This window comes from Arachis ipaensis, chromosome B03, assembly GCF_000816755.2.
Source record: "Arachis ipaensis cultivar K30076 chromosome B03, Araip1.1, whole genome shotgun sequence".
Classification (NCBI taxonomy): Eukaryota; Viridiplantae; Streptophyta; class Magnoliopsida; order Fabales; family Fabaceae; genus Arachis; species Arachis ipaensis.
The window spans coordinates 28,513,342-28,522,519 of NC_029787.2; positions in this window are offsets into that span (position 1 = coordinate 28,513,342).

Below are 9,178 nucleotides of genomic sequence, written 5' to 3' on the forward strand. Positions count from 1 at the left end.
CAGCAAAGAATTCATCTCAGTCTTTATTTATGTCACACCTGTCATAAAAAGTAACTCCACATCAGTTTTTGCATCATAAACAATAAATAAGAATTCAAAGCATCTCTCACTTCTTCATTTAAAGGAATTAATTTTAGTCCCTATTGTGACTTCACTTAATTAATTAATAACTTCATATATAACAATACACAATATATAATTTGAGATTAAATTAATTTATAAAATTATTTAAATAATATTTAATATAATAATATTTAATATTAATTTAGCATAATTATTTAATTAATTATTATTTAAATGGTATATAAAGTATTTTTAATTTTAGAGTAAAATATCATTTTTCTCCCCAACGTTTGGGGTAAGTCTCAAAGTTGTTTTTAATATTTGAATCGTCCTATTTAAGTGTCTGACGTTTTAAAATTGACTCAATGTTGTCTTGCCGTTAGAAATCTATTAATGGAATTGACGGCATGACAAAATTGAGACGATTTTGAAACGTTCGGGATTTTTGACGAGCATGTTAGGGACAAAAACGATACATAGAAATAAATTTTAATTTTATCATTCAATAATATCAATTTTTTATGGTACATAATTATTTAATTATTTTTAATCACATCTAAGTAAATTACACTTAATCACATTAATTTTATTCTAAATAAATTTATTTTTTTTTATAATTTTATTCTTAAAAATTTTTACTCATCATGAAATGTTTGTTGAATGACTAGTACATAAATTTGTGGGAAAAAAATGATACATATATAATAAAGTAATGTGATTTTAGTCATTTTACAAATATTTCATGATGAATAAAAATCTTTAAGAGTAAAATTATTAAAAAAAATTATTTAGAATCAAAATAATGTGATTAAGTATAATTTACTTAAATGTGATTAAAAAATAATTGAACAACTATGTACCGTAAAAAATTGATATTAGTGAAGGATAAAATTAAAATTTATTTCTATGTATCATTTTTGTCCCCAACGTTTTCGTCCTATTTAAGTCTCTAACGTTTCAAAATTATCTCAATTTTGTCCCGCCGTTAATTCCATTAATAGATTCCTAACGGTAGGACAATATTGAGTCAATTTTAAAACGTTAGAGACTTAAATAGGACGATTCAAACGTTAGAGACAACTTTAAGACTTACCCCACTAGGTACTTCCCAAATTCTTTCGCATCGTCTTCTTCGAAAATATTCCGTACTTCCCTTGTGATGTAATTCCTAACGTCTTTTTCTATAAAATCTAGTTCACCGTGGCTGCCAGCTGCTGTCACAAATGATTGGTAAGTTTTGCTCAGTCTAATTTTGGCTTCCTCGTGGGTTTCGATGGTGCGACGGACGAACATGCTAAGCTCTCTATGTTGTTTGAGCATCTCAGCCTGATTTGGACAACAAGGATGTGAGTGATTCAAAACAACTTGGAAATTGTCTAAAGACCAACATCCTTCATTATATGTACGTAAATTCTGGCCGGACAATTTAACCCAGCTGAAGGGTTTGTCTTCAAAGTTGGAGATATCTTGGATTTCCACCTCCCCTCTCTGGTCATACAATTAGTTGATTCTTAATCTTGTCTCCGTCTCGAGTCGTGTTCCTTATTTTTGTAGAAAAACTGGCAAGTTTGGAATAATGTTTGTAGAACTTTTCAGCTTCTTCTAGTATCTTGAAAATCATTCCCACCTTTGGGACAAAATTTTCATCCACAACACAGTTGGTCTGCACGGTGAACCGAAATCTTAAATACGGTAAACCAAAATTTTAATTACGGTGAAACAATTATATAGTGCTTAGGGAACAAAACAGAATATATTCATCTAATTTTTTTAGACTCCTTTCTGCATACCGAACCGAACACATGGACATGGTGAAACTTTATAGTACTTACCGAACCGAATAGTTACTCACAGTGAACGAAACCATTATACAAAACCAAATTTGAAACAACTCTGTCTACAATTTACATATTATCAATTCAATTCAATTCAATCCAGATACAGATCACCTCAGTCCATTCAATTCAATTCAAATAAAATTAGCAATTGCATTCCATTGAATTCGATTCAAAATTCAATAATCCAAACTTCATCAAATTGATGCGTTTCAGAAGAATTATCCAAATCGCACTCATTCAACTGATTTAAAGTTGATTCATTCATTGTTTCAATTCAGAAGTGCATATCGACGAAGAAAACGAAGAAGAAGAAGAACGACGAAGCTAATTATGTTGAAGTCAATCCAGATCCATAATGCAGAGAAAATGACGTGACCAGAGGAGAACAACAAATTTAATTAGGTTGAAGAAGAGAAAGAAAAAGAAGAAGAAGAACAAGAAGAAGAATGCGAACAGAAGAGAAGAAGAAGAAGATCGAAGAAGAAGAAGAAAGAAAACGCGAGAAGAGAACAATGTTTATGTTGAGAAAGGTTGATCACGCAAAAGAAGGATTACGTTATATACATTATATGAGGCGCATGTAAAACAAACAAGTGTAAAACGCGTGTAGTGGAAGATACTTGGATAACATCAATGTAATTTTTACATGGACGTAGAACTTTCAATAATAATAATTGCATTATCACATTCTCATATAAATAAAAATTTAATTAAATTTAATAATTTTATTAATTTATTTTAAATATTAAAATTTAATTTAATTTTGACTAAAATTTAATTTTTAATAGAATTCAATTTAATTTTATATCATTAAAAGTTTTGAAATAGATTAGAAAGCTAGATAATTCCTTTTTGTTAATCTATTAAGGCATATCTCTCATCCAACTATTTTAAAACTTAGCCTAGGAATATATATGAGAATGCACGATAAGCAATTAAGCATGACTTGGTCTTCTTACCGGCCGATCAAAGCCGGCACTGTGGAATCTTAGGTAATTTGCAGTCCGTATATCATTTGATATCTTTAAATTTATACTTAATATTTTTACATTTTTTTATTAAATAGAAGAATATTGGATATTATCTAACTGAATTCCCTACGAAGTTCATGCATATTTTTACACACGATTGTTAAATGTAATTTATAATATAATTTCATACACAGCGTAACCTTGCATTCTTCTATATCTATCTAAAATTATAACTTTAGTTTTCCTTTTATTTTCTTTCTATTTCATGGGATTTTCCCCGTTTCTGTGATTTATTTATTTAATTTTACTTAGATGTCAACAATTGTCATGAGCCCGTTAGGGTCAGGGGATGTGCCACGGTCCGAATGATTCCAAATGTATACGAATTGTTCAGAACTTTTGAAACTAGAATTGATCTGATTTAAGAATTAAATTTTTTTTTTGTTTAAAATACGTAAGAAGTAGAAATTAATATGATTTGAAAATAACTAAATATCATAGATTTATATTTTAACTAAACTTATCGTCTTAGAAAAAAAAGAACAATTAGCGGGTTTTTCACACATTATATAGGTTTTTGTCATCGGAACTATATAAATAGTATGCTCCATCGTAATGAGCATAACACACTTCACTCCCTCCGCTTTACGGATCTCTGTGTCTTTCTCCCATTGACATGGCTGATTGGGTTTCTAAATTGTTTACTTTCGTAGTCTTCCTCTGCCTTGCATTTCTGCTTTTCTCCACCAGCGGTAACAGTTGCAAACCTTATTATCATCACTAGATAAAATTAGGCATTTAGGTTTATAGGAAATGATATTGCCATAATTCTTATTTTGATAATGTCATTTCATTTTTTCTTTTTATAAATTCGTAAAAGCATACAATGCCAAAAAATGATATTTAAAGTGGCATTATCAAAAATACTTTTTGATAATGGAATGATCATTTTCCAGGTTTATATGTAAAAATGTTAAGACGAGAGTATTTAAGAAATTTAATCGCCCCCATTCCCCGTCGTGGGGGAATATTGTTCCCCATCCCCATTCCCACGGGGCCCCATTCCCCGCGGGGATCCCATTCCCTATCTACATAATAGTTCTAACTAATTATTAATTTTCATATGAATAGAGCTACAAGTATCTATCTTATATAAAAACTGCAAGATTTTATACAAAAAGTCTAAATGACACGATGGTGACTTCTTTCGAAATAACGCAATGGGGGGACGCAACGACGAGCCAAAGGAAAAAGCAGTGGACGAGGTGGGAGACGCGGTAACAGAGAGGAGAATGGACACGACGGCAGAGTTACGAAAGGGAATGCCGCAAATAGAAATTACGACGCGGTAAGGGTGATGGCACGGTGAGGTGTGACGATGCGGTGAGAAGGGTGACAAGGGGGTGATTGCAGAGAGGTTGGATGGAGTATGGACAGCCTTAGGGATCTCTGAATTAAAGAGGGGTTATGCAAATAAAGATTAGGAATTTTGGGTTTCTATATATATATATGTGTGTGTGTGTGTGAGAAATGACTAAAAAACATATATGAGAAATAAACTATTAAGAATAATTCAAGGAATTCATAAATTTCGGAGAATAGCGGGGACGGAGCGGGGATCCCCGCTCGGGTCCCCGCGCCTGCTTCGGGAGAATTTTGTCCCCCATCTCCATCCCCGTGAGAAAAATTCTCCACAATCGGATCCCCATTTGGGACAGTCCCCGCAGGGATCCCCGCGTCTCGAAAAATTTTGCCATCCCTAGGCACGGACCTACATAGGAAATGAGGAGAGCACTTACTTTATTTGAAATGTATTTTGTTACGGATCCGACCCACGGATCCCGCATACCCGGTTATCCGGGGACGACCCGCCTCAACACGAAGGCCCAAACACCGGCCCTCCAAAACCTCTAATCCAAATATCTCTCTCTTATCTTAACCAAATAAGATAAGATAAGATATTCACCATCACCTATAAATAAGAGGACCCAGGTCCCCCAGGTATTCATTCATTCCTCATACTTTCTACCTCTTAGATCCATTCTGACTTGAGCGTCGGAGTGTCTTTGCAGGTACCACTCCCATTGCTCCCGTCAAACGACCCGGCTCCAGCACTGTCCGCGGGTTCCTGATCCACCCTTCAAACCGTACCAGAGACATCTCGTACATTGGCGCCGTCTGTGGGGATCCTGCGCCAGCTGGACCCAATGGGGGACGTCCTGGAGGAAACCCCCTCAAGCCAGGATGACTCTCAACCAATTAACCCAACCCCCGAGCACCGTGAAATAACGAACCAAGCAAGAATAGCAAGCACTATTCAAAACGCGAACGATCACGACATCACGAACCGACGACATCCTGAAAAAGCCAGCGACAGAGCAGCGCAGATCATCCAGGATCTCTGCCTCCGAGTCCAAGAACTCGAAGGCAAGATAACCGATAAAGGAAAACATAACAACGAGCACGGAAGCCATGCAACCTCCAGATCAGGATCTCGCCGCGGAAGGTCGCCAACCCGACGACACGACAGAAGAGACGGTCGCAGCTCAACACGCGATCACAGACGCGAGAAATCGCCAGAACGGCGATACAACAAGAAACATAACCGCAGCGCTTCTCAAGATCTGAGTTATCAACACTACTCAGACGAAGATCGGAGGGACCGAAACACCAAACGCACGAGGAACGACCATACAATAATGGGAGCTACACCCTTCACAGAAAGAATCCTGAGGGCAAAACTCCCCAAAGGCTTCGACAAACCTACCGATATGAAATACGATGGAACTAAGGATCCCCAAGAACACCTAACGGCCTTTGAGGCCAGAATGAACCTAGAAGGAGCGGCCGACGCGGTCCGATGCAGAGCCTTCCCGGTAACCCTCGCCGGGCCAGCGATCAAATGGTTCAACGCCCTCCCGAACGGATCCATAGCCAGCTTCCACGATATTACACGAAAGTTCATGGCCCAGTTCACTACTAGGATCACCAAAGCCAAACACCCCATCAGCTTACTAGGGGTCACGCAAAAACAAGAAGAATCCACAAGAAAATACCTCGACCGCTTCAACGACGAATGCCTAACGGTCGACGGACTCACGGATTCCGTCGCAAGCCTTTGCCTGACCAATGGGCTAATGAACGAAGATTTTCGCAAACACCTCACCACCAGACCAGTATGGACCATGCATGAGATCCAGAACGTCGTCAAAGATTACATAAACGACGAAGAAGTCAGCCAGGTCGTTGCCGCCAACAAACGGCAGCACGGCAACGCCCAGCGCGGCAACTCGGCTTCTCACCAAAACCCAACACCCAAAGAGAATCAACGGGACCACCCCAGGCCGACCAGCCGACCACCGAGAATAGGCAAATTCTGTCACCGATACCTCAGCTTCATGGACGCATACTCCGGATACAACCAGATTCCGATGCACCGACCAGACGAAGAGAAAACAGCATTCATCACCCCAGACGGGACGTACTGCTACACAGTAATGCCCTTCGGCCTAAAAAACGCTGGGGCAACCTATCAAAGACTGGTTAACAAGATATTCCGAGACTTATCCGGTAACAAATTAGAGGTCTACATAGACGACATGCTCGCCAAGACCGAATCCGGCGAACAACTAACCGACGACCTCAAAGTCATAATGAACACCCTACGAAAGCACCAAATGCGACTCAACCCGGCAAAGTGCGCCTTCGGAATGGAGGCAGGGAAATTCCTCGGCTTCATGATTACGCAACGCGGAGTCGAAGCAAACCCAGAGAAATGTCGTGCCATCCTCGAGATGACAAGCCCCAAAAACCTTAAAGACATCCAAAGGCTTACCGGCCGACTAACGGCATTGTCACGCTTTCTCGGGGCATCGGCCCAAAAAGCGACCCCTTTCTTCAAACTAATGAAAAAAGAAGCCCCCTTCAAATGGGAGACGGAATGTGAAGAAGCATTCCAACACTTCAAGAGGGTCCTAGCGGAACCACCAATCCTCGCCAAACCCCAAACAGGGGAAACACTTTACTTATACCTCTCCATAACGGAAGAGGCACTCGCAGCAGCACTCGTCCGTGAAAACGAGAAAAAGGAACAAAAACCCATATACTTCATAAGCAAAGTCCTACAGGACGCGGAAGCCCGCTACTCACGCTTAGAAAAGCTAGCTTTCACACTCCTTACAGCCTCCCGACGCCTACGACAATACTTCCAAGCTCACCCCGTAACGGTTCGAACCGACCAAGCGGTCAAACAAGTGTTGCAGAAACCCGACCTAGCCGGAAGAATGCTAGCATGGTCCATCGAACTATCTCAATTCCAGATCAAATTCGAACCCCGAAATGCAATCAAAGCACAAGCTATGGCCGACTTCATCGCCGAGATGACCCCGGGAAAGCTTACCCCCGATTCATGGAAACTACATGTCGACGGCTTATCAAACTCCACCTACGGAGGCGCCGGAGTCATACTCGAAAATCAAGACGGAATCACGATCGAACAATCGGTACGATACGAATTCCCGGTATCAAACAACCAAGCAGAATACGAGGCCCTCTTGGCAGGCCTTTCCTTAGCCCAGGAAGTCGGAGCAAAGGTCCTAGAAGTAAATACCGATTCACAAGTAGTCAGTTCCCAAATTAACGGAGACTACCAGACACGAGACCCCCTACTCCAACAATACCTCGCCAAGGTAAACGAACTAAGAGAAGGATTCGAACACGTCACCATACGGCACGTCCCTAGGGAACGAAATGCCAGAGCAGATCTACTCTCCAAGCTAGCCAGTACCAAACCCGGACACGGCAACAAATCGTTAATCCAGAAAGTCGTTAAGACACCTTCCGTGTCAACAACAATCAGCGCTCACCTGACAATCTCAAACCAGAGATCTTGGACCTACCCGATCCTGCAATACCTCCTCAATGGAGCACTGCCACCAGATCCCAAAGAAGAAAAGCGAATAAAAAGGGAAGCCGCCAACTATACCATTGTCGCAGGACAGCTGTACAAACGCGGATTCTCGCAGCCCTTGCTCAAATGCATAGAACCCGAGAATACGGAGTACATACTCCGTGAAATCCACGAAGGCTGCTGCGGTCACCACGTCGGGGGCAAGACTTTAGCCCAAAAAGTCATCAGAGCAGGCTACTTCTGGCCCACGGTTATCCGAGATTCCATACAAATAGTTAAAAACTGCGACAAATGCCAAAGGCACGCCAATATCCACCAAGCCACACCGCACCAGCTCAGCACCATATCGGCAGAACGGCCGTTCGGCACTTGGGGCATCGACCTCGTCGGACCCTTCCCAACGGCACCCGGCCAGCTTAGATACCTCATCGTCGCCATAGACTACTACACTAAATGGATTGAAGCCGAACCCCTATCCTCCATAACGGCAACCCAATGCCGAAAATTCCTCTGGCGACAGATCATCACCCGATTCGGGATCCCCGAGATCGTTATCTCGGACAACGGAACCCAATTTACCGACAAAAAATTCAAAGAATTTTTAGAGGGGCTACATGTATCCCACCGTTTCAGCTCGGTAGAACACCCTCAGACAAACGGACAGGTGGAATCCGCGAACAAAATAATCGTCAAAGGACTTAAAAAGTAGCTCGACGAAGCCAAAGGACTATGGGCCGACGAGCTCGGATCGGTCCTATGGTCATACCGAACCACACCCCAAACAACAACGGGAGAAACACCTTTCCGACTAACATACGGCGTTGAGGCGGTCATCCCGGTAGAAATCGGAGACCCAAGCCCCAGAAAAACGGTCGGAGGTAACGACGAGGAAGCAGAACGAGACCTTATTGACGAAACAAGAAGCATAACCCATCTCAGAGAACTAGCCCTAAAGCAAAGAATCAGCCTAAGATATAATCACGGAGTCATCCGGCGAGAATTCGCGGCCAACGACCTCGTTTTACGACGAAACGACATCGGTCCCCCGACCCCAGGAGAAGGGAAGCTCACCCCCAATTGGGAAGGACCATACAGAATCAAGGCCGTAATCGGAAAAGGAGCGTACAAACTCGAACGGCTCAGTGGCGACGAAGTCCCGAGAACATGGAACGCCGCCAACTTGCGACGATACTACGCCCAGACCAACCCACAAGGTCGCACCCTTGCCCTCATCTATGTTTTTGTACTTCTCCTACCTGTATGCAAATTCTAAGTGTTTTTATTTCATCTAAGTTTTAAACTCGGGTACTCTTTCCCGCCACCAACGGAGGGTTTTAACGAGGCCCAACCATCAATAACAATTCCATTAAAACAGCTATTTATATTTTCCTAAACGT